A 26728-nucleotide genomic window follows, 5' to 3' on the forward strand; every position below is an offset into this window, starting at 1 on the left:
CACAGGAAGTGCTCACCTTGTGGAAAGTAAAAGGGAGAAAATGCTTTTGTTGTCACCTACTCACAAATTTGTATAGTTAGTTACAATCTCTCTCCCCCACATTCCTCACCAGCCCCCCACCACCCCAAAAAATAGTAGCAAAGGAAACTGGGAGAGAGGACAGAAGAAAGGACTAAAGAGAGAGGAAAAGACCAGTCATTTAATATGTTTGCCTACATGGAATTCTACCTTTGAACTTCCAAGTGCAACTTTATACATTGTCTTTTGACATTACGCAGTTTGGAATACTGAAAGCTCTCAGCTTAGACAACTAAATTATTGCTTGTCAATTTAGCTTGGGATGAAAGACAGGTGTTTTGTTTCACAGTAAAACTCCATTTAGAGCTTACATTGGCTCTAAATCCAATCCCAGCATCTTGTTGTGGGATGGCATTGAAGTGTATCTCTGTAGGAATTATCAGTCAGCCCGACAGTCAATCCACACAAGCTCCTTCTTCACCTTGGTTCCTCCGGTTGGGCATGCCTAACACTGTTTAAAAGCAATTGAGATAAAGACCCCTTCGAACTCCAAGGGTTAGCGTTCTTGCTGATATTTCACTAAGATTTTGCCTCTAACAAAGAACTAAGCTTAGCGAAGTTGAAAATCCCTATTAGTCGTCTTAGAAGCCAAGGCAATACTTTATGATTCTTTAGTAGATATTTGTTGAAACTGTGATTTAATTTATTAAATAGCTATTTTTGTATTTCTAATTTAATGAAATAATGTAGTGGGTCCTCTATTCAGGAAATTTTTTATTAGTACATATGCATTTGTTACTCTGATTCAGACGTTTGATGTAAAAGGCCCAGCTGAGTGGCTAAAATTGTCTTTTTATAGGCTGAAAAACAAAACTTTTATGCAAGCTTCTTCACTTCTCTACCCTCCTCTTCTACTTTGCTATAGTTTCCACTATTTCTAGCATCATCTATTCTAATCTACGCAATAATGAAAGCCGGTCACTTCTACTCATTACCACGGTAGAGAAGAACTCTCAGCAAGTCTGGGAAAATCAAGCCATGGTTCTGTATTACATTTTTGGCCTCCTGTAGTGGAAAATAAGTAGTGGGGACCTTATTTATCATGGATAAAACTGGCATATACATAGATCTTATACTATTTACCAGTTCATAATTCAAAACTTTAACGTAATGGAGGTTTTAAAGTAAAAGAAACCTAGTTCTTCTACTCAAACTCCACCACTGTTTTAAAGAAGATATTAAGTAACTTGATTAAGTTCAAAGATCCAAGTAGTTCATACAAAGCCAGGACTAGACCCAGGTATTCTGATTGATAAACTAGTTCTTATTCCACTATATAGCCTTGAATAAAATGTTTTACCCAAACGATCTTTAGCCCCTTTTATGGGGTTCCATGAGTATTTTATGATCAAGACGTGGGGCCTTTGAAAGTACATAACTTTTCAGGTAAGCTTAATTTAGAGAAGATTATAATTACATATTTATCATAGTTATTATATAGTCTCTGTTTATCTTTCAATGTAGCAATTGTTTTGACTTTTTTCCCCTGAAAATGCTTGGATTAGAATGAAGATTCAGTGACAAGGTTCTCTACGAGCTTCAATAAATTAATACATTTCTTTCAATGGATTTGTAAAACATCTTGAAGATGAATGCACTATATTATTTAATATATATCTTTCAGTGTCTAGCATAAATGCCTTAGGCTCCTAATGGATATTTGTTGAATTTCTAATTTTGTGTGTTTGATTCAGTTTCCTTATCCTTTATCATCTAGGATTCATCATTCATTAATAAACAATATTAATTTCTTTGGACAAAACTGCCTATTAACCAAGCAAACTATTATTAGTCCGTCTTTGACCTAATTTTCAGTTAGGAGTATGGTGATCAGGTAGGGGTATGATGTGACCAAATATAGTCCTTTTATTTGGCTACAAGATGTGTCATAGGAGGAGATATAACTAAGAACAGTTGGATTTTTATGAACTCATAAAAATGTCCTACGCTGAAATAGAGAAAATGTCTGCCTTAGTCTTTTAAAATAAACAACCAAGTACGTTTTACATCTGTCAACTGGAAATACCAATACAGGACTATTGTGAAAAGTCAAGTGGATTAGAGGTGATGGTAATAAAAATGTTAAAAGCAAAATGTAAACTGAATGACATTGGGAGTAGTAATCATAATTATAAAAAACATAGTAACTCTGAAGTTTACTGCATATTCAGGGGTTAGAGAAAGGATCTTGGGTCAATTCTTAGCAAACAAACAGAAAGAGTTCTTCAGGTTCTAGGGCCAATGATTCAAGACATAAAACACACAGTAATTGACAACCCAGGCTATCCCTACTGGCCTTTAGTTCTTACTCCGCCTATAAAAAAGAACTTCATTCAAATGCATGGTTGACAATGAAATGGACGTTTCATCACATTGCCCTACTCCTGACCTCCACACTGACCTCCAGATCACCCCTCAGTCAAAATGTTAAAGGAGTCACCAAATGCAGTTTTAAGCTGAATTCAGCCTAATTTTCTGAAGAGAAAGTCAGAGAGTAATGTATTTTCAGTGGTGCCTTTTAAATCTTGTAGTTGAAGGCTTCTGTGGCATGATTAGCATTGATGATATCATCAATTTATCAGTTTACTGCCAAGGAGTGTTTCTTCTTTTATTTCTCATGTATCTCCTAAGCCATTAAATATTAAAAAAAAATAACAAAAACAAAACTTTGAAAAAGGGAAGAGATACCTACATTCTTTTTGTTGTTTACGATGCAAAAGATTAGTATTTTCTGACCTGTTCTATAAGTTACCTCTGAGTCAAATTTAGAATTTATCTGGATAAAAGGTAAGTGAATAGGTTAGTACCAGAACCCAAAATGGAGCATGTGGTATGACTGGATTTTAGCATGACCTTTATCTGTTTATGTGGTAACAAACCAATTAGCTGTTCGAGGAAATAATTGTAGAAGAAATCATCCAATCAGGTTCAGAAATTATCTAGCACATGATTAACCAAATTGTTTGATTTTGATGATATTTTTAATAATAAACTTCTTTTCCTTTGGCTTAAAACAAATGTGAGCAGGCTATAAGGAATCACACAAACAAATGCAAATCAGTTAATTAATTAAGAAGTTCAGTCAAAATAGTTCTATGGCATTGTACATCAATTGACTCCTAGCCTTTTTAACATGGACATTTGGTTCCCCCTAGTTTTTTAAGGAGTTTCTAAAACCACATGCTCCAAATATTATTCAAAAGATTGAATAAGGTTTACATACATTTGTACTACTATTTTTGTGTATACAAAAGCGTCTTAAATTAAAATTAATTTAAAATGCATGATTTCATTATACATTTTCTTACAACATGTGTACAACTGTTACTGTTGCAAAATAGCCTATAAATTTTTTTTTGGCCTTAAAGGGAGCATTCTTGTTCAAAAATATTGGAAACAATGGCTTAAATAAAATGACAATTTTTTTTTTAGTCTTTAGCTACTGGGCTCTAAAGTCAGACTTTTTTCCTCAGGAAACTGTCTGTGCCAAATGACCACTTTGGGATTTTCTAAACCTAAAACTCATTTTTTCTCTTTGACCTATAAGCCTTGAGACATACTTGAACTACCTTTTAATTCTCTTTAGGAATTGTAAATATTTGTTAAGTAACCTGAGTATGGCTCAGTGGTCATGTGGCACTTACATTTGAATGGAGGATTTTATCAAATGAATGATAAGTTCACCAAAATGTTATTTTTTAACATAATGATAAATCCTTCAACTATTGTATTCACCAGTTCACACAAGATAAAGTTTATATTCACTCAAATAATATTTAAGAACCTTCATAATTTTTTTCTCAATATACCAGCACCTCATACACTAGAGTAAGGTTTGGTAAACTTTCCATTAAGGGGGAAATAGTAAATACTTTAGGCTATGTGGGCCATACATTCTCTGTTACTACCACCCAACTCTGCCTTTGTAGCACAAAGGCAGCCATAGACAACATGCATATGAATGGTTGTTGATGTGTTCCAATAATACTTTATTCATGGAAACTGAAATACAGATTTCATCTAATTTTCACATGCCATGAAATAGTCTTTTTATTTTGCATTTTTTCCCCTAGCCATTTAACATTTTAAAGCATTCTTAGTTCATGGGCTGTGCAAAAACAAATGGTGGGCTGGGTATGGCTTGTGGGCTGTAGTTTGCTGACCCTTATACTAGAACATTTTCAAATATTTTCTGAACATGCTATGAGTTTCTGTGCTTCCACACCTTTCCTTTTTATAATTTGTTTTTTATTTCAATAAGTTTTTAGGGAGTGGGTGTTGTTTGGCTATGTGGATAAGTTTTTTGGTGATGATTTCTGAGATTTTAGTACACCCATCACCTGAGCAGTGTACACTGTAACCAATGTGCAGTCTTTTATCCTGCACCCGCCTCACACCCTTTCCCCCAAGTCCCCAAAGTCCATTGTATCATTCTTATGCCTTTGTGTCCTCATAGCTTAGGTCCCACTTATGAGAAAGAACATACAATGTTTGATTTTCCATTGCTGAATTACTTCACTTAGAATAATGATCTCCAATTCTATCCAAGTTGCTGCGAATGCCATTATTTCATTCCGTTTTATGCTGAATAGTATTCCATGGTATGCATATACCATGTTTTCTTTATCCGCTCATTGATTAATGGGAATTTGGGCTTGTTCTATATTTTCGGAATTGCAAATTGTGCTACTATAAACATGCCTGTGCAAATATCTTTTTCGTATGATGACTTCTTTTCCTCTGGGTAAATACCTAGTAGTGGGACTGCTGGATCAAATGGTAGATCTACTTTTAGTTATTTAAGGAATCTCCATACTGTTTTCCATAGTGGTTATACTAGTTTACATTCCCACCAATGGTATAAAAGTGTTCCATTTTCACCACATCCATGCCAACATCTATTTTTTTTTATTTTTTCACTATGACTATTCTTGAAGGAGAAAGGTGGTATTGCATTTGGTTTTGATTTGCATTTCCCTAATAAACACCTTTCCTTATATAGTTCCCCTATTCTTATATCTTTCCCTTTTTACTTTGCCTAACTAAATGCTAACAAAATTAAGCTCAAGTGACACTCTCTCTAAGAATCTTTCCATGATTATAACTCACCATTTCATGCAAAACAAGAATTTTATCCCATTTGGTTCTAATAGTACTTTGCACATGCTCTGTTATAGGAACAGAGGCAAAATACTTAGGAAGTCTGTGCCGAATATTTCTTGAATGAATCAATCAATGAATAAATGAATGATGGAGACACTAATGATTGACTTGTACCACAACTGTTTACTGAGGTATTTCCATGACCTAAAAGTGAGCCCCATATGGGGTGCCAGTTGTAGTCGTCTTTCTCTCCCAAAGGCCTGGAACATGTTTGATGTGTGGTAATATTTTAGGAGTTTTGTTGAATTATGTATTGAAGGTGAATCTCAGAGATACAGCTAGGGAAAATTGATTTTATTTTTTATGGGCATTCTTATGTTTCTGAGTTGAAATAGTTTCATCTGATTCTGTACAAAATGGCCATACCTAGCTCCCCAAAGCTAAGTTAAAAGTCACAGATCTCCTCTTTCCTGTCTCTACTTGTAGACACATGCTTGTTTATATTTGGCTAATTAAAATTAATCACCCTAGTTCTCCCTTCCCTACAAGGGCATTACTTCCCATTAACTTCAGTGAAGCTTGTTTGACTTCAATGAAAGTTTTTTACCTGCATGGGGACAGTCAGGAATCGGGACAAATATCTTTAAGGCTGTCATTTGTCACCATGAACAAAAGAAATAGAGATCCTTAGGCATGAGCCGCCGTAACACACTTCACGTGCCTCTCTTAATTCTATCCTTGCTGACAACCCTTGACTGCCACATAAAAGAAAGCATCAGAATTATAATTGAATGGTTCTGAAATATCAGAGACAGAACCTCTGAAAAGAAGGTTCACAAACTTATTCTTTGGCAAGGTTAGTGATTTGATACCTACAAACGGCCAGAACACTGGTGACAGCATTTCCAATGCACAGCATATGCACTCACTTTGAGTCGGGGTTGAATAGGAAAGCATGGCAACTCAACTTCATTCCACCAGCACACAGTTCTTTGACAACCCTCTACTATTCAGAATACCCATGAGCAAGGGAAAGTGAAAGAAGGGAAAGGCATCTGAGACACCACAACGATATCATAATATCCATACTCTAAAACGTGAGCATTTTATTCATGGTGTATTTATTTCAGTCAGAGTAACAGATATTAGGAGCATTTGGCAAAATTGGAGTGCCAATTTGTAGAGTACCTAAGCAGAAAGTATCCATTTTTAAATATTCTGTACATATAAAAAAATTAAGGCAAACTAGTCATATTGTTTCTAATAATCATCAAGTTACTTATTTTGCACAGGAACAGCATGGCACTCCCCTAAGATTATTGTTCCAGAATCCCCAACTTAATCGTGCCATGTAGCAATTGTTTCTACTGTATTTTTATAAGTTATTTACAAGACTATTTGCCAGCATTTAAATGAAGTAATACACATATAACCCCCAGTCCTAAAACTTGGCACTCAATAAATACTAGTTCGTTCTTTCAACCTTATCTCTTCCGGATAAAATAGAATTTTTAACTGAATAATCTAAAAAAAAGAAACTTGCAGCAAAAGATTACAGGGCAACCCACACTCACCCATATGGGGATGAGGGTGTAAGGGAAAAACTGATATTTATTGAATCCCAAGTCTTAGAGCTGGGGCTTTATATATGTTATCTCATTTAAATGTCCTAAGTAGTCCAATGAAGAAGTTGATATGGCCTGCATTGATATTTAGAGCTTATATTTAAAATCTAAAAATTTAAATTGTAAAAAGAACTGTTCCCTAAACCTTGTTCATCCTCTTCTTGACTTGGTTAGTTAGCCTCTCTCAATCGGAACAAACATCTCTTTCTGTCTGAAATTTCATCATTAAGTCATTCTTTTGGTTAAGACACTGTCTCTTTAAAAGTTTTGTATCAAAGTGCATGCTACCTGGGTCAGATAAACTACTAAGTCAATAAAATGCACTAAAATTTTCATAGAAAGCAAGTAATCAGATAAAAACAGCTTTGCCTTTGGGAGAAAAGGATAAATGAGACTCTGAGAAAAAGAAAGCTAGATATTAGAAGCTGAAACCTGGAACAACCCAGTTTTGGGGGATTCTGGCTTGCGAGATGCAGCGTGTGTATGTTGTGGTTCAGAGTAGTAGGGGATCACATGGATAACACACAGCATCCTTGTTAAAGAGTGCATCAAAATCAAATTCCACTTCACAGTTCTGATGAGGACAAAGGGCATTGCGGTAAACATAAAACCATCTTCTAACTCCTCCACTCTCCAATCAGAAGATCCTTTCCCTTCTTTGCTATTGACATTCCAATGGAGCAGCAGATAAGCATTGTGTGTGCTTCATAGCAGGCACTCCACTGTAAAACAAAAAAATCACAATATCAGTCACTATAATTGATACTAAAGCCTGAAGCTGGATTTGGATGGGAGGCTGAGTCAATCTTTCAGTCAATGAATGGGACATTTCTATTGGCAGAGGTTTCCGGCTCCATTTCTCAGTTCCAGAGAGGGACACTGTCCAGAGAGCTTATTCCTTATGGTTTTAGCTTCTTCCATTTGTTTTACCTCATAGATTAGCTTAGCAAACCTCCTTTTAACATCTTCTGCCTCTGATGCTTATGTGAGTGTAGTAGAATCTCCTGTATCTGCATTCATGTATAATTTCTCTCTATATAGATTATCTTAACACATCCAAAACCAAATGCATTATTTTGTGAAGAATTTCCCAAACTCTCATGATGAAACATGTTACTCGGGGTGATTGTTAAAAACACAAATTCTTGGAGTCTGGAACCTATGCCTGCTCAGGGAGAGGGCCAGCTCTCTGCATATTTAACATGGAAGTGATCCCACCTCTGAAAGTCCATCACGACCAGGCCTGCTCCATCTTCTGTATTTCCTGCACAGGGTCTGGCACTTGGAGAGACATTGCTTCACAAGATGTCATGAACTAAATTAATGAACAGATACCATAGTTATAGAGATATCAAGTGACCAGTCTATTCCTCCAGCACCCATTCAATTAGTCTCCAAATTCTGCTGACTTTACCTTTACAAGAATATTGAATTCTTCCCTCTTCTCCATTCTCATTCTGTGATCCTAGTTGAGGTTCTCTTCATCACTCTCCAGAAGTAACTTTATAGCCCTTTAATCTCCTTTTTCATGGTCTCATCCACTGTTATCCAACCCTTAAAGTTCTACCAGTGGAATCTTTCAAAAACACAGATCACCGTGTTGCTTGAAGACCTTTCAACAATTTACTCGTCTCCCCCGAAAACCTGGAATAATGTCTCTAAGGCTCAGAGCCTGACACAAAGTAAGCCCCTTAAATATATAAGGGTATAGTTTGTACTCAAAGCTCCTCAAAACCTGATCTCCACCTAATTTTTCTATTTCACTTCTAATCTCTATCTGCACCTCCTTCAGTGCCCCTACTAGCCCCTGCATTTCCCTCAAAAACTAGACCATTTGCATTCCACTCTGTTGTGCTCAGGCTATTGCCTCTGCTTTGTATACCTATTCTTTCCTTCCTTCTCCTTCCCTGTGCCAAAAGCAACTCCAATTCGTCACAAAAATTTTAAGTCTCAAATTTTTCTTAATCAAATTTTTCTTAAATTTGTTTAAGTCTCTCTTTGGGCACAGGTAGCACGTGAGCAGGTCTAACAGAACTCAGATACAGATTCTTGTGAGTCCTGACTCATCCTTTTCCTTTGGGGTGCTCTGACACCCCATTTCATTTCAGCACTTATAGGGCCAACCAGATGCCCCAAGAGTTCTGGAGATTGAGCCTATGGGATCATTGTGGGGTTGTCCTGGAGCCACATGGCCATCTGGTTCCAGGAAAGCGACCTGGTGAATGCATTTTTCCTGCTAGTTGGTGCAGTATTTCTTTAGGAATATCATGTCATAATGGTGCTGACATGCTGATTTTGTATGACTTTCAAATCAGACACAGGAAGAGTTTAGGACTCTGGACTACCTGTAGTCCTCTGCCAGCCTGGAGCTTGAACTATGTGTGATCCATGCTTATATACCCATGTTCTGACCAATCACAGTGCTGGCTTCAGGCTGCAGCACCTGAGGGTGGTGGGGGTAACCCCGGACATCACTTACTCATGGGACCATTACTGTTAGCATTCAAAACAGTCACCCTATTCCTTCTGCAGGCTCTGTACCATATTTAGACAATCTACCAGGTGGCTGCAACTATCACCCCTGAGGCTTCCCGGACCACTGCTCCACACAACAAGGGGTCCTTCCCATTAATGTTCTTCATTGCCTCCAACTGATGTGGCCACATCATGAAATTCTGGATAGATTTAGGCCATGCTGGAGAAAGGACAGACTTTATTGTATAAATGGGACCATTTTTCTCACTCAATGCCTTCCTCTTTTTCTACCCTTCTAGCTAGAGGAACTGGAAGTGAGTGGAAGGTAGGGATGCAGACAACATTGAAAGAGATCACATTCTAGAAATGCAATGATTATAGCCCAATTAGTTCATGAGAAAGCATGGCTGAAGATATATTGTTTCTATTGGAATACTATAGAATTCTGAACAGTAAACTTAACAAGATCAGGGAATAAGTTATTCCTCACATTTTCCGCATCCTCTGGGCAAGACTTACAATTGTAGTCATCATCGATGAAGCACAAAAGCAACTTTTGAGAGAATTACTGGAAACCAATATCTATGAATAGCACAATGGATGATGAAGTGACACAAGCCCTATTATAACTAGACTTTTACAAAATAGTACTAGGGAAGCTCAGAAGTAAGAAGATCAATATTATATCAATATATACAAGTTCTAAAGAGTCATGGCAGAGTAAGTAATATCAGCATTGCTAGCTTTTTTCATGGTGGGAGTTGTGATTTAGTCAGACCCAGTAATTCTGAAAATCAAAAAATAAAAGAAAAAAAATAAAGAGAAGTTTCTTGCACCTGAACAGATGGTGCCTGGACACTGAAAAGCTTTCACACACATTAATTACACAAGAAAAAAATATGTAAGATTTTCTTCTCTACCCTTTTTTCTAAATTTTTAATAACTAGCTCTTGAAGTTTGTAATATTATTTTATATCAAATTGGTTATATAAAAATACTTTTTTTATTTTTTGGCCTGGAGAATGATACGACTTAGGAGCAGCCCTTCAGGCCACACAGGTACTAAGCAAGTGATGTGTACAGTCTATTTGCATCTTTACAATAGCCACAGTAACCAGTTATTATCTTATTACATAGAAAATAAAATAATTTGCCCATGCACACAATTAGTAAATGGTTAAACTGTGACTGTTATTCAGGACAACCTAATTTTTGTTTGTTTGTTTGTTTGTTTGTTTGTTTTTGTTTCTGAGATGGAGTCTCACTCTGTCACCCAGGCTGGAGTGCAGCCGTGAGATTTTGGCTCACTGCAACCTCTGCCTCCTGGGTTCAAGTGATTCTCATGCCTCAGCCTCCCGAGTAGCTGAGACTACAGGCACGTGCCACTGCACCGGCTAATTTTTTTAATTTTTAGTAGAGATGGGTTTTCACCATGTTGGACAGGTTGATCGCGAACTCCTGACCTCAGGTGATCCACCTGCCTTGACCTCCCAAAGTGCTAGGATTACAGGTGTGAGCCACTTCACCCAGCCCCAGGACAACCTAATATTAATGTGTATACCAACCTTGGAAAAGTAGGACAAATCTATTCCACCTTAGTTGTGTTTCCTAGATAAGTGTTACCTTTATTCTTGTTGTAGAAATTATTATCATTATTATCATCATTATCACTAATAAAATATTTGCTGAATATTAGCTATGTGCCAGACATCATTCTAAGCATTTAATATGCATTATTCATTAAACAATTTTAACAAACTTATAAGGTACATATTAATAATATTTCCAAAGCACAGATGGAAAAATTGAGGTATCAGAGTGACTGGGTAATTTACTCAAGGTTACTCAGCTACCAGTGATAGAGAGGGGAATTAAATAAGACTCTGGCTCTGGAGCCCAAGCCAATCAGAACCAAATTTTCTAGTTTGGTTCCTTTTACCTATACTTATGAACTAGATTGGGACTTGGACATAAAACATCACAAACCACAATAAATGACTGGAAGCCATCTATGATTTTACTCTGGTGATTCAATTTATTTTCATTGGCATAATCTAAGGACTTAGCATTGCTGGTTTTAATGGCACCTCTGGTTCCTATAGATACAGTGGTCGAAAGGGTAAGCTTTGCAGCTGGTTACAGTGAGGTCACCATGAAAATACTCCAAAGGGGAACTCACTTAATTCAAAAACATGAAATCATTCATTCATGAGCACATCACGCACATGACCATATATATGTGCCTGTGATACATACATGTCCATCTCATTCCTTTATTTCTTTTTGGCTTGTAATAGTAATGCTCTTTCTATGTAGGAATGGAGAATTTTATAATTGAAAAATGTATATTTAGCCAGAGCACAGACATAAGGAATATATCAAATAGCACATTCACTGTAGCTAGCTTGGCTTAAATATAGAAAGATGCCAAATTTCTAGCCAAAAATTGATAAGGGTAGTCAATAAGCCAAGCACGCAGAACTATTTGTAAAAATTTAGATAATTGACTAAAAATTTCAATTTTTATTCCTATGTCTGCAACCACGCTCCTTATCATTTAATGTTTTTCTATCACTACTTAGAGTAGTAAATATTTCACTCTTTCACACCCTTAGCAATAGCATACCTACAAAATAGCTGAAATAAAAATGTGATGACTTTAAGATTTACAAGTGATAATTATCTTTTTAAAAACATTCTCATTGGGAGCTAAATTTCCAATTTGTTTTCTCCTATTGACTCCTTGTTTTGTTTCAAGATCCCACTGATCATTTGCAAATGGTGAAAAGCCTCTTTAGCCCACTCTATATTTCATCCCAGGTGACCGAACTCTGCATTTTGATTTCTAAATGGGCAGATAGATGTACTGCAATGAGAACACAAAGAAGCAGGTTTATAACTCGGTACATTATGGCACCAGGTTCCACGCAAAAGGAAGCAGCAATGCCGTAAGCCTTTGTTTCTGACTCATGCAGATAAACTCCAGCATTTTCCAGGACTGTAACAATGCAGAATACGGAGGGGGAAAAAAAAATAAAGATGCAAGAAAGAGAAAGAAAGAAAATGAATTAAAACAAAGCAAAACTCTTGGGATGGTTTATGCTGCAGGGTATTTTCCCAGAGTTCTGTCCAAGAATAATCTAGTAAAAATGTGGACAGAGAACCACCGACCCCTGATTTCCCCCGAACATATGCAGCTCTGATCAGTCTGGTATTTCAAGAAAAACAAGGTCCTGAACCCGAATCCTCAGACACATAACAAAGCGCACTTCACAGCTGTGATGCACAGCCACGATCGGCTCCGAGGCCTGAGTGGGTCCCAAGACAATGCCTCCTTTATCACCCAGAGGACAAATATCTAGACAGCAATATTTTCTGCTTGAATGCTTCGAGCAGCTCGCGCAACTCCTGACTGAAAGGGAAAACTGAGCTCAGAGTGTTTGCTGAGTGATTATTTTAATTTACTACTTGATGTAAATCTAAATGAACTGACACCCAGCTCAAGATGGACAGAAAGCAATCATCGTGGAAGGTGGGGGGCTACGGCAATAAAGGGGGGCACACAGGAGAGGGGCTGATGTTACACTATCAGCTGAGGTTTGGCACAGGTTTGCCCAACTTTTGCAATGGCAGCGTAACAGATAGGGGGGCAGGCTCAGCATTCCGTTCCCTTCTCTCAATTACCATAATAAGTTCGGTAATTTTGTGCTGTTTATTTATCAGGCGAGGATAACAAAGGAAGCTGAGGAAGTCTGTTCTGGAGGCACCATGACAAAGCACCAGAGAGAAAGCAGTCACGTGTGGGGAGATGAGCAGAGACACCACTTCTCAAGCACCTGATTATTCTTTCTCAGTATTTAGAAGCAAAAATTATCCTTAAGAAAAACAACTGCAAACGCAACACAGGCTACACAGATGAGAAAATGGGGTAAGACGGGGATTGAGAATATCAAAGGGCAACTTGATAACGAAGTTTTAATTTCTTACAAAAAGCTGTCTTTCCTTCATGTCCATTATTTGTCCAAACTTGCCAGTAGAGAGAAAAGATTTTTCAAAAGAACTGTTTGGTTAAGTTCCCCTTTCCCCTCTTTCAAGGCAGAAGTTCTTTAGATACGGTGAATATTTCTGAGAAACTCGATGGCAAAATCAGAGCTGTGCCTGTTTAAGATGAACATCAGATTTCCTTGCAGTGCTTGTAAGATATTATACAAAGCACCATTTTTCTCTCTTGTGCTCTCTCTCTCTCTTTTTTAGCTCATGAAACACTGCACTAAACAGTCACAGGACCAAGATATAGATTCCTATTTCCAGGTTTGTCGCTTCTGTCTAAAAAAGACTTTCATTTCAGCCATGTCTGCCTAGCATCCCCTTCAAAAAAGTGGCAATGTTTGCTAATGAGCATAATCCTCGTTATTTGTAGCACTGTTATAAATGGCACAGGGTATGCATATAAATCCCCAGGCATGATTCTGAAAATATGTCCAATAGAGGAAAAATATATCACCACTTGTTTTCCACAATCACAATATGGAACCAAATTATGGTCTCTATCATATAGAGATATATATATGTGTGTGTGAGTATACGTGTGTATATATATACATATATAGTCAATTTATATCTTTATATATTTATTTAGTGCATGCAACATCGATACATATGCATCTGTCTAGTGCAATTGAAAAATATCTATTTCCCATGGATCTGGGTCACTGCTTTCCTAACTAGGAGCCCTCGAGTTCTCTGTAATGGCCTTAAACATTGCCATGATGGCTGCCATATGTGGTATGTAAAAAGAAATCAGCACAGTGACTCTTCTACCTTTACTTTTATCTTCTTCATATATTGAGGTTGTTGAAATTGTTAGTATAATTTATTTCGGGGGAGGTAGTGCAGCATTTTCCTTAAAAAAAATATTAAAAATAAAAAAGGAAGGGGGAGTTTTCTTGAAAACTGTTGTGCTAGGTTGCCCTCAAAAGACTATGAGAAAAGTAACAGAAAAATACAGTCACCTGTCCAGATGCTATAACTATGGGGTGCCCAGTACCTTTTCGATGATACACATATCGGTGTTATTTATGTAGAATGATAAAGCATTTCCAGCATTGCCTTTTCCTTACTTTTCTCTGGTCGTTTGTATTTGTACATGTAAATACATACATATTGTGTGGGATCCTGGTAGAATTGTTTTCAGTTCTCCATGTTTGTTTTAACACCTTTCTGGTGCTGGCTTACTTGTGTTATCATTTTATATAGCATACCTCAAGTAGTTAGTGGGTGAAGGGTGCCGCTGAGTGCTAAGGATCTAAAGATGATTAGGGTAGGACCCCAGAACTCAAGTTCTGGGGAGATTTATTGGGGAGAGCTTGATTAATGTTTATTTTCTTTGGAGAGCATAGTAGAGTGGGTAAATTTCGTCACCTGGATTGGGATTAGATATGTAAGACCTTTCTGTGATCCAAAAATGTCATGAATTACCCTCTGTGTCTCACTTACTAGGGGAATCCCATTCTACCAATCAAAAGGAAGCATGTCATTGTCAGCAAGGTTAAAGTATATCTCTTTGACTATAATATCACAACAAATTTGCCTGTTATATACAGAACTTGCAAAATCTAGCTACAAATATTTAATACTTAACATATTTCTTTTTAAAAAGCAAATTGATGCTTAGAACTTACAGTAATCTTTTGTAAGGGTTTTGTGTTTCTCCCCCGTGTTTTTGGTGGGTGAAAAAGTTGACTCAAAACCTGGTCTTTTTAATACCATAGACAGACCATGAAGAAGAAATTACTCTCTTGACTTTTATAGTTTTATCTGACTGTGACTTATAGACATCGAGTAGCAGAATGAGAAAAATGCTGATTTGATTGAATAATACAAGAGAATATACTTGATTGAATAATCAAAATAGGAATTTTCTTCTAGGTTATCATTCCTCACTTATGCTAACTTGGACAAGACTAAGCAGGGACTTTAATAGGCTTTTAAAATCACTCTTTCATAATACAGTAGACCATACAATACTGTTTAGATTATTTTACTTCCATAATAAACCCTCATTAAGTATATTTATCTAATGATATGACAGAACTGAAGGGAAAGGGAGCATAAAAAAATATCTGCGTGTGTTAAACATTAGCCCTTGCAGCAGATTTATAAATAAATTACAGGTAATTTATAGAATCATACCAAGTTTATAATTGCATGTTTAAAGCAATCTTCTCATGGTAATTGTATTGTATGGCTGACTCTAGGAAGAAATTACAAATTTATATTTCTAGAGTTTACTGAGATATGCTTTTATAGGTAAAATTGTATTGTGTAAAATTCAGGTTAGAAAGTGAAGCTTCTATTTCAGTGTGACCCATACTCCATTACTAGACATTTAGAAGGCTCAGCATAAAAAATTATATGTTCACTATTTCTAGAAGAGGTCATTGCTTAAATTCCATATTAATTTTCATGCAAGGCTGCTAGAAAAGAATCAATAGACGTTGTATGACAAAGCAAAACTCTGCCAATGCCTCCAAGATAAATGATACCCAGATTCACTTTTGAGAAGAGTGAAGGATTTCAACTGTATGTGCAGCCTTTCATTGCATGCCAGTTCTCATAGTTCCTTCTGAAATTATTTTAACATAAGAAAAAAGTGTAAGACTGTAAACTACTTGAGGAACCCAAAGGTCAAACCCATTGGCCTCAAATGCATTATTTATTGGATGCTTCCTCTTGACACATTAGACGGGAGCACTTAAGTGAATTAACCTACCATTGTGGTGAGAAAATAAAATATATTGTACTGTCTACTTCTAAAAGTATAACATAACATTGTAGAGTAGGTTGAGGGTCATGTTAAGCCATACTTTCAGATGAGAAAACTGATAGTTGTGTGATAAGAATGAATGAGTAATTCATTAATTCATCAAATATTGATATTTATTAATTATCTACTCTACCCCAGGCATTGCTCATGCTGCTGGGAAAACACCTGTGAACAAAATGTCCCTACCCTCAAGGAGTTCATATTTCAGTTTTAGAAGCAGAAAAGTAAAATAATAAAGGAAAACTATCCCAGGTATAGAGAAAAATAAACAGGATAGAAATAGAATAATAAAGGGTGCTGTTTTGTATCCGTAGTCAGGGATTCTCCCCCTAAGAAGGAGGCTTTTGAGCAAAGATCTTGATGAAGTAAGGGAACGTGGAAAGATGCATCCATAAAGTAGCTTAAACAGTGCAAAGGCCCAGTATTGGGCAGAAAGCTGGAATTCACTAGGAAAGCAAATAGAGCCAAACAGAAAGGGAGAGGATAAAAGAGGTTGGGGATGAGGTCAGAGAGATATAGGTGGAGGTTAGCTCACATAGGCCTTGTAGACAAATGTCAGAGTAGCAGTCAGCATATGCCCGATTATGCTATGGTAACAAACAACCCTGAATCTTGATGGCTGAAAACACGAAAGGTTTATTTTTTGCTCACATCATGTCTACCACAGTTAGGTTGGAGGCTCTGCACTGTGTCAGCCTCATCCCGGGAAACAGATGGACAGAGAAACCACTGTCAAAATCATTGCCAAACATATTATCAGAGGAAAGACATCTCTGAAAGATCTCATATCAGCAATTAATGTTCCAGCATGGAAGGGACACATAGCACTTCCACAAACAACTCACTGGCCAGCTCTAGTCATATAACCACATGCAATGATGGCGGAGGAGGAGAGAAGGGACAGGTGTGTGTGGGCAGGGAGCACAATTCTACCATGTGTCCACTATGCAGAGACCTATAAATATTTTGTAAATAGCATTCATGAATCCTATGGTAAAATTGTTGGATTTTATTCCAATGAGATGGGAAGCTATGAGAGGGTTACGAGCTGTTTGAGCTGGCTTTTGTGTAGAGAACATAGAGCTATGACAGTAAGAGAAACAGAAAGACCCATAATTAGATTATAACATTACTTTAGATGAGAGATAATAATAGCTTGGACTGGGGTGGTGGTAGTGGAGGTGGTGAGGGATGGTTGGATTTGGGATCCCATATAGAGTAGAGTTATGTCCTAGACTGTCAGCTCATAATTTTGTTTTGTTTTATTTTGGTTTTTAAGGTTGCAAGCCCAAATACTTGAGCTAGTACCATCAATGTGTAATACAACCTGGTGAAATATAATGGGAAGTGATGGAGCCTGTGGCCAAATTGGGCAAAGCATGTTCATAAGGACATCTAAATTCACTCTTTTCTTTTCGTCTCATATTTATTTAGTTTTGAGACAGAGTCTCACTCTGTCACCCAGGCTGCAGTGCAGCGGCACAATCTCGGCTCACTGCAACCTCTGCCTCCCCGGTTCAAGTGATTCTCATTCCTCAGCCTCCCAAGTAGATGGGATTACAGGCACACACCACTACGTCCAGCCAATTTTTATGTTTTTAGTAGAGATGGAGCTTCACCATGTTGGCCAGGCTGGTCTCAAATTCCTGAGCTCAAGTGATCCATCCTCCCCTAGGCCTCTCAAAGTGCTGAGATTACAGGCGCGAGTCATAGCGCCCAGGCCACGTTCACTTGTTTAAACCACAGTATCAACCAAACAAAATAAAATTTTACTTTTGTAGTTTGCATATTTCGTAATTAAATCAACCTAGTTAAAATAACAAATGAATAAATAAAACAACCAATTCCCAAATTCTGTGTCTAGAGAATTTTAATGACACTTTGGCAGATACATGGCAGCACATAAACTTACATTAACGAAGCACCCACCAGTCAGGTAAAAATTCAGCTTAATCAAGAAGTGTCAGATTGATTTAGCATCTATTCAAAACTAACTGTATAATTTTCAACTCAACTGAATTTAATTGGATTGTGTGAACTTTGTGATTTCAGGCTCAAATTACAGGTTGCTAAGACCTCTTCTCCACCTAAGGCTATTTCCACCAAAATTTGGTGTGCAAAATTGAATGTGCAAAGGAATTACCTGGCATGTATAAATACATAATCCCTGTGTGTCATTAGATCACAGAGGGTGGGGGGAACATGGGAGTCTACATTCACAGCAAGCAGGCCTTCCCAATGTGGGCCATCTAGGAAATATGCCTTGATACATCATGGCTTTACCTGATTTTTTAAATAAGTTGCAAATTTGACCTTTATCAAACATAGAAAGAGCTTGTACAATCTTACAATTCCCACTAAGTTCCTGTGCTATTCTTAGATGTATATCAGCAACAGCCGTTACTGTTACTAACATTTAGTGAGGGAGAGAACTCACAGAGAAGTCATCAGATGCCTTGCTTTGTTTGCTTCTTCTCTCCTTCTTTCCCTCCCTTCCTTCCTTTCTTCCTCCCTCCCTCCCTCTCTTCCTTTTCCTTCCTTCCTTCCTTTCTTCCTTCCTTCCTTCTTTCCTTCCTTCCTTCCTTCTTCCCTTTCTCCCTTCCTCCCTTCCTTTTTTCCTTCCTTCTTCCCTTCCCCCTTTCCTCTTTCTTTTATTTTGTCTTCCCCAGTGTCTTTTTTCCTAGAACATTATTGAGCTTTTACAACGTTCCAGACACAGCACTAGGTTCTAGAAATATAGTATTGATCAGGACAAACAGATCCCTGTCTCCGTGTAGTGTGTTTCTTAGAAGGAGCTTTCTAATTCAGAGAAGTGAGACTAGCAATACTACTACAGTGAATAAAAAATGAGGCAAGAATATTTTGACTAGTCAAATGGTAGTCACTACAAAAATAAGTGTCAGAACACTGCAACATCTCCTCATTATTTTGGCTGAATTTAGAAGAGTTATTTTGTATGGATACACTCTAGGGTGTCAGAAAAAATCAGAAGGCTCACTGCAATCTTGTTACAACCACCTGTCCTCCTCTTTTGAAGTTTAGTGCAAATAACTTTTCTTCCTGAAACTTCTCCAAGTATCCCAGGCAATACCTGTCCCAGGACATCCAACACCCCTTTCTCAGGACACACATACATAGGTCAACTCAGGGACTCAGCAAGTAAAATAAATGAACGGCATGCATCTGATAGAAATGCATATATACACATTGTGTGAATGTCAGAGACTGGAGCAAATAGGAGAGAATTGAATACCATCTGTTTGTTTCACGCCAAATTTGGGCATAGTCAATGTTTCTTTAAGTTTTGTGTTTTTTAAATGACGAAAAATCTGGCATATTTATATAATTTTTCATTTTAACCCATTAGCTGAAAAATTTCAAATGTTGTATGAGGCAAATAAAACATATCCACAAGCCAGATTGTATCTTGGGCTCTCTAGTTTGTGGCCCTGTCTATACACCATAAATATTGGCACTTGTCCTTTAGCACTTGAGTCTTAACAACCATGAAGGTGTGCCACTTATACATTGCATCATATCGCCCAGTCCAGCATTTATCACTGGGGTCACTGGGACAGTAGTGTAGGATGAGCGGGAACACAGCCCCACATCACTCAGGTTCAAATCTTTGCTATGCTATTTACTAGCTATGTGACTATAGGCAATTTTCTTAATTTATTTGTGCCTCAGTTTTCTTAATTGTTAAATGGAGGTGATCCCAATTATACCCATCTCATGGGGTATGAGGATTAAATGACTTCATATTCATAAAGCACTTAAAATAACACCAGGAACATAGTAAGAACTCTGTAAATTTTCTTGTAAGTTAAATTAAAATAAATATGTAAATAATATATTTGTTATCTAGAACTGAGTCATCTACTTCTAATTTCATGTGAAGATAAAAACTCATCTGGAATATAAGAATCCTTCATTTTTATTTATATAAAGAAATGTAAATCTGTTCTGAAATGTTTTTTCATATTGCTTTCTTTTTATTTACTTGTGTTTACATTTTTTAGAAGATATTTTTGTTAGAAAACTAACAAATGTACATAAAATATTCTTAACTTTTGAATACTAAGCCACAGGTGTATATGCTTCCAAAACAGCTGATGAACATCTGGGCCACTTAGTCTCCTGATTTTTAAGGTTTCCCATTGTTTATTCATTATATGCTAGCCCATTAAACCATTTAGTGATTCCCTATAAATTAAAACAAACTGATTAATGGCTTCAAATGTTCTAATAAAAATATTTTTTAGTACAGAGGATTTCTATACTCTTTTTCACACAGATCACATTAATAACAGGCTTCCTATAGATTTCTACGCATTTAGATCATTGGATATTGAGGCGTAATTTAAGATGTACTTCTTATTTTAAAGAATGCCTCCCAATTCATTTCAAAGAGAAGAAGGGCCCCTCCCAGTTGGCAAATTTATTTTCACCAATAGTTATATAAGATAAAGCGGGATGTTTACACTAAAGCATGCTGCTAAGAAGAACTGCAACAAAAGTTATTTTATTTACTCCTCTACAATATCCCTATTTCCCCCAATGTAAAACTGAGAAAACTAAAGTTTAAAAATGTTAGATAAAGGTATTTGAACCCAGTCTGGGATATGGCTAAAAGAGAAAAAAGTTTTGGAATTTACTCAACTTCATAATTTGTTTTGAGCAGTATAAGTAAATGGAGAGTAACATCAATCCTCAACTCAATCAGTCAAAAATATTTATTGAGCAACTGGTACATGCCAATATTATTTTATTCTCCAACTCTTTTATTATCTATTTTTATACAGGTTAACATAAGGATTTTTCAGTCAATAACATACACTGAAGATTGCTTCTGTATAAAGAGCAGTGTTTCTCAAAGTGTGGTCCTTGGAACAGCAGCATTAGTAGCATCTGTGAGTTTTTATACAAATGCAGATTTTGGGGCCCTACCTCAAACCTGTTATACAGAATCTCTGAGGATGGAGCCCAGCAATCTGCATTTTAACAGGCCTTGAAGGTGCTTCTGGTGCACCCTTACATTTGCCAGCCTCTGGTAGAATGGCAGAGTACTCACTAAGAGTTATAAAAAAAGAGAAGAGTCGCCATACACAAGCCTTTACAATCTTAGATGTGAGCTCACTTACAGGCCACAGCATTAGCAAATGAACTGCAAACTGAGACAAATGAGAAAATTCTGAGAAGAGACCTGATTGCCTGAGGGCCACTAGTTTTCTCTGAAGGCAGCATTTAGGGAAATATATACCTTAAAAAATGTATCCAGTGCATTATCTGGTTTCCTATCAGAAAGTTTGAGGTTATGGACTCATCACCTGAGGTGTTAGCTTATTCTAATCTAAAAAACATACACCGTCCTTCCCTCACCAGCCCCACCTCCCCACATACAAAATGTTCATCTTGACTGTCACTAGATCAGTCAAATCTATCTGTGTAGCTGCTTCAATTTATTCTTCTTATTGATTTCTCCCCCATACCTCATACTCTTCCAGGCTTGCAGGGTTCAAACCATTAAAGCATTCAGAAGCTGGCTTTGGTATTACTTCAAGTTATTCAAAACAGTCACCACTTGCTGAGCCTCTAATGTCTCATCTGTTGAATGGGTGCATTTCCTTTCTGATCCCTTCCACCTCTAAACTTGTCTATTTCCAAGGATCTATGGCATCCAGGCATATGGTGAGCTTATGTGAGTGAGGGGGCCTTAGCTGATGTGGTCAGTTTAGATAATGCCTTGACTAATGGCAAAAGCCACAGGGCACACAGACACCCAAGGAGCTGCTGTGTCAGTGCTGTATGCAGTAAACCAGATTCATCCCAATAGTTTCATGGTCACTGAGCTTAGGATCATCATTCCAAGAAGGGGGGAAAAAAGGAGAGAAAAACAAGAGAACATGAGATTGTTTTCTTATTTTTCCAAATTCCTAGTTTGCTCTACTATGGTTTTATTTAAATTCTAAACATGAAGAGCACCTTTTATTTGTATGTTTGAAGCAAACTGCTAGTTCTAAAAAATTAATCACAGCTTTTCTAGAGGCAGGAGGATGGTCAAGATGAACCACAGCCGTGCCTTGCAGCCTTGTGACACCCGTTTTTAAAGCTTTATTTGGAATGTGGCACATTATAATTGACAGACTTGACAAGCATTCTGGTTTCATGGGCTGCATGTCAGGATTCCTGCCCTGTATTTCCATATCACCGAGCACTTCCAGTGTGTCCTTGAACTAATTTAAAATCTCCCTGGGTTTCAGGTTCCCCATCTTCGTTGAAGACCCCACATCATTTGCCATGAACTTGCAGAATGTTCATAAGCGTACAGTATGCTTTCCTCCAGCTTTGAGAGATGTCTTATCTCTTCACCCACAATGTTGGTAACTCCTTGCTTATCCTTTAGAGAGAGCAACTCATGTTGTATAACTCATCCCCCTAAAATAACATGTGAATTGCATCAGTGAGTTAAAAAAAAAAAAAATTGAGAACTGGTGTTTTAGAGCCACAACCCCAATTTGACTACATTGTTTTTTTTTTGTTTTCAACTTTGTTTTTTACAACATGTATCTGGGAAAACAGCGTACATTTTCTTAAGACTTTTTAAAGCTGGTACTTAAGGCTTTGAAGTTTGCTCTTTCCCCTCAAATTTTGTGAGTTGCAATTAATTTCTCACAGGGGAAGGAAGTTTAGAATATCTGATAGCATCAGATTCCAGTACCTCCCATTGATTTGTGGCATACAGTATACCTTCAAAATAAATGGTATATTTTGAAAACAGAAATTTATTTCACATACTGCAGTAAGACAGAACAAACAGCTCATCTTGCTGTATGTATAAAGAAGCAAAATGTAATTGATAAAGATAATCAGATGATGCCAGGTTGTTTTAAATAGCTATGAAAAATAAAATGTGTGAATTCAGAAGAGATTAGATTCTTTTTTCCACCTAGGGCTTTGGAGAGAAACAACTGGCAAGTGTAATTTTGTCCGCATTAATTTTTACAGCCATGGTCAAATAGCCCCACTAGACTGAAACTTGCGAAGAATTTTCTTTCTTCATTTGGCTTGATCATAGAGGAATTAGCTCCCTCAGTGAGCCAAGGTGAAAAGAAGCTAGTTTGGGGAAATAAGCAACATTCATAGGAAAGAGAAAGTTTGAGGCAAACATATGGTTGAAATGCTCTAGTCGATTTCAGATCAAGCTGAGAGAGTTGAGATCCGTTGGTTCAGGGATCCAGTTCACTGCACATTCCTACTGTGCCTGACTACTAATTGCATCCTATGTTTGTCAATCAAATATTTGCAATTAACAAAAATATTCCCCTAAGAGACATAGAACAGAGCTGGCAAAGGATCTGGTGCTTTGCTAAGTAGAGCTAGCTGCACACAGAAAATGAAACAAAATATGGTACTAAAAATATTCGGCTGCCGATGACACGGCTAGACACTCCCAGTCAAAACATTAACAAGCAGGATAGGTGGCATGGGGGGCTTTTCAAAGGGATTTTGTTCAAAGAACAGAAACTTTGATCTCAGTGTCTCTGACCCCTCCTCCACCTCTGATTCTTCAATCTACAAGTACATATAGTGGTTTAATTTAACTCTGTGCATAATTTGCCTAAGGATAAAAGTTGATCTAGATTTTTTTAACTCCAATTTTACAAATGCTCTACTTTCTCCCTCCTCCCTCCTCCCCACACACAGATTTCAAGAGAGAAGGCTGAAAAGGAAGGTGACTGGAATATTAAGAACTGTGAGATATTCTGAGGAAACTCTAATTTGTAAATTGGTAGAAATGCCAGTAATTTGTTGGGAATTGAAGACCCTCTGTATTCAAGAGTGAAGCTTGGCAGCTGTGCACTGTTGTTTTATAAATCAATATTACATCTGAAGGTGGTATTTGAATGTTTGTGTCATTGGGGTTTGTCTCCAACATAGTTCTGTGATAAGAAATGTTCAAACAAAACAAACACAATCCCTTCCCTGTCCTTTAGGATAAAGTCCAAACATAATTCCACAACAGGGATATAACATTCAAATCAACTACAGAACTTCTGTAATTACATAAAACCCCACGACCACAGAAATGCAATTGAATTGAAGACGCTTTGCAATATTCCCCAAGAAAGGACTGTGTAGCTGTCAGATTAACAAAAGTCAAGAGGAGGTGAGACAATGCTCACCATTGCAAAAAGAGCTTTGTGCATAATGAACAGAATTTGCATGCCTGTTTAGGAAATTAAGGTGAATCCAAGGTGACTTAGGGTCACATGAGGAGTCACAATGGTGACTAACTAGAAAAGTGAGCATTAAATATTAGTCATTTGGTTTAAATAAATTCATCTCAATTATTATTAGATATTACTTAGATTTAATAAAACATAATAGCTTAAGTGAAATTTTCGACATTGTCTGGTTGTTACCTGCCCCGAGCTTCTGTGATTCTGTGCTGTGATTTTGGTTGCTGTATGAGAAAGGAGAGTTGAGGCTGAGCTGCTTTTTGATTGTTGTCAATTCCTCCATCATTTAGATAAAGCCCACTTGCACCGTTATGACTAGGGTGAACCATGAAGAATGGGCAATGGGGCATTTAGTACATTAACTCATTTTCATAGGTAAAACCAGCTACACGGTCAGGAAGGAAAAAAAAAATGCAATGCCATTACCATTCTGGCCTTCTTTACCCTAAGAACTATCTCACAGAGTTTACAAAGAAAATAGGTCATGCCAAGGATTCTAAAAACACCAATCCAAGCCAGAGATGGAGTGAAATGCTTCTACTGCTCTGGTTCAGTGGTTTTACAATTGTTTTAAATAATATTGTCCATCAGTAAAATATTTTTCAGCACACATCTCCAGTGTTTCTGCAATTGTACTACTAGATTAGATACATTACAAAGCATTATCAAACAGAAAATGTTAAAGGACAGGATAAAAAGTAATTAGAAATCAACGCTATCTTCCTGAATTCTATCTTCTGTAAACTAGAAGATTAACACACTCCATTCTCAACAGAGGAGAGGCAGATGAAATTGGCAGGACCCCAGGTTTTCCTGAGTGGTCTGGGTCTAGCTAAACTGGAACAGAGATGCAAGTGGGAAACCTCTTTTGCCGCCACTGAACACCAGCACTAAGCCGAGGATTAAGCGGGGGGAAATGGTTGTACTTAGACTTGCAAAACTGTATGTGGAACACTCTTGGTTCGTTTTGATTCCATCTGCACTGAACCACAGAAACTCAGAGCCTATTAATAACCAGATGAAAATCGAAAAATTGTCTCAAACAATTCTTTTTGATTATGCCCAAGTGCCATCTAATAATGGTTGAGATTGATTTATTTGAAAAAAAAAAATGACTAATTTACTCAACATCCTTGGTATGGGGGAGAGGGAGAAAGATGCAGATGAGTGTGAGTGTGTGTGTGCATGTGTGTGTGTTTGTGTAAAGAAATCCCAGGGGAATCTTGGTGGAGGGGAGAGAAAGAAAAACCAACTTGCCTTTGGCAGAAATTCCTGGCCTTGCCATGTGCAAGTTGTGCTACTCAGAAGCTAAAACTTGAGTTGACCAGGCAGAACTCACTTAGACCTTTTTTCAATTACTTCTGTCCAAAATGGGGACAATAAAGTCTATTTTGCAGAGTCATTCTGAGCAGTAGAAATTGTTTTTATAAAGTGACTCACACAGCACTTTATAACAGTTGCTCAATACATGGTGGTCACTCTTGTTACATAACTGGACAAGACAATAAATCCTAGGCTTTGCCAAGAATATCTATTCAGTATTCAAGTGCACCAGCAGTAATTACAGCAATCATGAGAATATGTTTTTACTTTAGAATTCGAATTCATTTTATTTCCATGATCACATTTAATCTTCATAATGAATTTGAAAGATAGACAGAACAAGTATAATTATCTCCATTTTATAGATATAGAAAGGTTGATAAATTATTGACATCCAGTGGTGGCACTTACAATCACTCAGAACTGCTTTCTACACCAGCTATGGGAAGGAAGCAGACATATTTGGCATATATTACTTTCTATTAAGTAACTCAACCACATAAACTGTGTATGCATATATGGGTTTAAAAACTTTTTCATCTAAAGTTAACTCTGTTTAGCCCAGTCTTTTCCTCTCTCTCTCTCTAGTCTCTTCATCACCCAACACATTCCTTGGTAATAAAACAAATATCACAATATAATGAATTAAAGAAATGAATAAAGCATCTGTTACATGTGTTCTCTATTAAAACTTTGCTTTGGCTGTTATTTTGAGACATAATAAATAGCAAATGCCTCTATCTTCTGCTAAGTATATGTTTTTGTTTTTGTTTTTCTTTCACCAACTTAAAAGTTGAATGATGTCAATGTAGTTTACAAAACAGATGGTGGGGTGAGGGGAAAGATTGAGAGAGAGGGAGAGAGAGAGAGAGAGAGAGAGAGAGAGAGAGGAAAGAGGAAAGAAAACAAACAAGCAAAAAAACTCAGAGGCATTTCATATCCACCAAGGAAACTCTCAGCTCTCCACATAATAAATAATGTTACAAACAATGCACTGCACTTAAGAAATATTGACTTGTTTCCTGGCTGTTTTGAAGCAATATAGAAAACCTGTT

General features: G+C 37.1%; 2 long non-coding RNA genes across 2 annotated transcripts; one reads left to right on the plus strand and one right to left on the minus strand.

Annotated features, from left to right (window-relative positions):
• Positions 1-6265: 6265 nt before the first annotated feature.
• Positions 6266-8424, minus strand: LOC135966962 (uncharacterized). Its single transcript, XR_010580672.2, has 2 exons — positions 8025-8424; positions 6266-7528 (listed from the first exon to the last, which is right to left on the minus strand). It is a non-coding gene; the product is annotated as an uncharacterized lncRNA (long non-coding RNA).
• Positions 8425-13003: 4579 nt separating this feature from the next.
• On the plus strand, positions 13004-26424 carry LOC135966963 (uncharacterized). Its single transcript, XR_010580673.2, has 2 exons — positions 13004-13209; positions 23815-26424. It is a non-coding gene; the product is annotated as an uncharacterized lncRNA (long non-coding RNA).
• Positions 26425-26728: the final 304 nt, after the last annotated feature.

This window comes from Macaca fascicularis, chromosome 13 (genome assembly GCF_037993035.2).
Source record: "Macaca fascicularis isolate 582-1 chromosome 13, T2T-MFA8v1.1".
Classification (NCBI taxonomy): domain Eukaryota; kingdom Metazoa; phylum Chordata; class Mammalia; order Primates; family Cercopithecidae; genus Macaca; species Macaca fascicularis.